Genomic DNA, 2,949 nt, shown 5'->3' on the forward strand with positions numbered 1-2,949 from the left:
TCGAGGAAGGGGATGATGAGGGTGACGGAGAGTTGCGTCCCCTTGCCGCCCCGCGTCTGCCCTCTGATAGGCGTCGGCGGCGCCTTGGGTGCGCTCTACTCTCGCTCCCAACTGAGCTGGCAGAGGGGGATCGACGCCGCCTGCGGTTCTGGTCCCTTGACCTCTCCTGGGCAGGAGCAGGGGCCGCAGACGCGGCACGCCGCACGGCTGCGCGAGGGAGGTCCTCGCCAGCTCGGCGAGACCGGTGCGACCCCGACCGCACTGACACGACGTCGATTTCATGAGCATTTCTCCGGCCTTCACCGCTGGCGCCGGGAAGGCGCGGGCGCGCAGTCTCCCTGGGCTGGTCCCTTTCGGGGGCAACTGAGCGCGCCCTGCCTAGCTGAGGCGGGACATTCGTTTTGTCACCGTCTATCAATCGGTACAAGTTCCTCTCCTCGACTCGAGCCCGGCGTTCGGCCGCGGCCGCCTCGTCAGAGTGGAAGCCCTCGAAGCAGATGCTTTCTGGGCGGGGGCGGGATCCCGCACTTGCCCTCGAGGCAGACGATCTGCCCTCTGCATGGCTTGGCCTTCCCTCTGCTCCGTGCCCTACGGTACGGTTTGGCATTCCCTCTGCTCCGTGCCCCACGGTACGGTTTGGCATTCCCTCTGCTCCGCGGCCCTCGCCGTGCCGGCGTGGAACGGCCGCGGGGGGAGCCATGTCGTACTGATCCCCAGGTCCGTACAAGATCTCGGTCCTTGGGGGTGGCACGCGCATCTGGGCTGGGCTTGAAGGAGCGCACGACACAACACTCTGGCCGCCGGGGCTACCCGCTCTGCGAGAACTATCGCGTTGGTGGGAAGCCGGTTGGCGGTTAGCGCTTGCCTGGGCTGGCTGGCGATCCTCGGCCGTGTTCCCTCCTCGGCGAGTGCCCTCGCTTTGGCGGGAAACGGCTCGATCTGCACGGCTTGCCGTTTGCCTGCCCGCCGCCTCACGGCCGCCCCGGGCTGGTCCGAGGCTCGCGCCTCTGCGAGAGTGCTCGCTTTGGCGGGAAGCGGTTCGGCCGTCTTGGGGCGCCATGCGGCCGGCGGAGCTAGGCCCCTCCACAGTGCCCACACTCCTTGCCCTATCACTAGCTTGTTCAGCGCGGACGCTATGGCGGGTAACGCGGCGGGTGCCGACGCTCGCTGGCCCGCCACACTCTGCTGTGGCAGTCCTGCGGCTCTCAGCGGCTCGCGCCTTGCTGCCCGCCTCGGCCTGGCTCACGGGTGCCCTCGAGGTCGAGGCGCCCGGGTCACCGGCTTGCCCAGGGCGCAGCTGCTGCGCCCCGGCCGACGAGGACGTAGCGTCCCCGGCCGCGGTCGGTAGAGAGAGCCTCTCGGACCGTCGGCGTTGGGGAGCCGCACTCGGTGGGGGCGCGTGCTCAGCAGCACCGCGTTCCTCCGGTTCGTCGGCGGGCGTAGCGCTCCGCGGGGGGCGCGGCGCGGCAGGACGCTGCTTGCGCACCATCCTGACCCTCAAGCTTACTCAACGACACAAACACAAGACACAAAAGAACACACAAAAACACAAACACTTCACTTTCACAAAACACTTCACAAAACACTACACTTTCACTGAACACTTCACGTTCACACTGACTGCGACACCTGAACCTGAAAACCAAATCAACGAGGAGGCTCGCGGATGGCACGAACCCTGTAAAAGAAACAGAAAGGGAAGGGGCCTCGCCTATCTATTCTTTATTGGTTCAGCCAGTAACCTGGCTTGTGCGGTGCGGCTCGAGCGAGAAACCTCAACTCAGCCCACTCCTCCTCCTCCTCCTCCTCTCCACTTTAACCGCTGCCACCAGTGTTGTGAACCGGGCCAGGGGCTCGCGGTTGCACTAGGAGGCAGGTGTGGTTAAAGGAAAGGCTGAGTTTCGGCACAAGTGTTTATTAGGTCCTTGTTACAAGGTAGTCAGTCAGGGTGATCACGGTAGCGCGGCGCGGTAGCAACAACGGTAGCAACAACGGTAGCGCGGTAAGAGTCTGAGAGCGAGCACGTCCTTCTCCAAGCTCGTCCCAAACAGAAGTGTCCGTCCGGGCGCTGCGCGGGCCGCGCCGCGCCCGCTCGAGCCTCCCGCCAGGGTCCTGGCGGTGGAGGGGGTAGCGTGGTGCGGGTGCCCGCCGCTAGGGCGCGGCACCTCGCGGAGGCGGTCGCGCTCACGCAGGCCGTGCCGTGGGCTCTGCGTGGTGGGGGGCGGCGCGTCAGCAGACGACGGAGTCGTCTGCTGCAGTACTCAGCGTTTGCAACGATTGTCGATTACAAACAAAGCTCACTTCATAACAATATCACACCCTTTATTTCAATTCATAAAAGGTCTTTGGAATATCTATTCATCATGAATATACGGATATATTTAAACCAGCTCTAGGATTACAGACGATTCTGTTACTCTGCATCTTCAGCTCTAGCCAAATCTAAAGACTGCCACAAAGTATTCAAAAATTGACATCAAAAATTTCAAATTTTAAATAGACTATGTCACTGTGAAAAATTTTTCTGTAAAGTTACGATATTTTTATGTAAAACAAAATTACAAAGTGGACCGTTGTGTTACGAAACCCTACAGTCATAACTTTACGGAAAGTTACCGTAATCCAATACTGTTTTTCATTTCGTATCTTGACAAACATGAATCGTAAAATTATCAACCACCACATTCGTAACTTTACAAAAAATATCGTAACATTACAAAAAAAATTGTGAAAAGATCTAATAGAAAAAACTTGCAGATCAAACTTTCAACAGGATTATAGCTTTCACCTCAGAAGTATGTAGTATTACAAAGAATACTACTAAAGTTTAAAAGGGTGGGTACTTTGTAAGACCAATCAAGGTACCCAGTGTTTATTCACAAAAACAGACAAGCCCTACCTACATGAGAACTTAACTTACTGCATGCCTTGAGTCAGCTGTCCATTTAC

This window comes from Frankliniella occidentalis, unplaced genomic scaffold, assembly GCF_000697945.3.
Source record: "Frankliniella occidentalis isolate FOCC.00 unplaced genomic scaffold, Focc_3.1 Scaffold181, whole genome shotgun sequence".
NCBI lineage: Eukaryota > Metazoa > Arthropoda > Insecta > Thysanoptera > Thripidae > Frankliniella > Frankliniella occidentalis.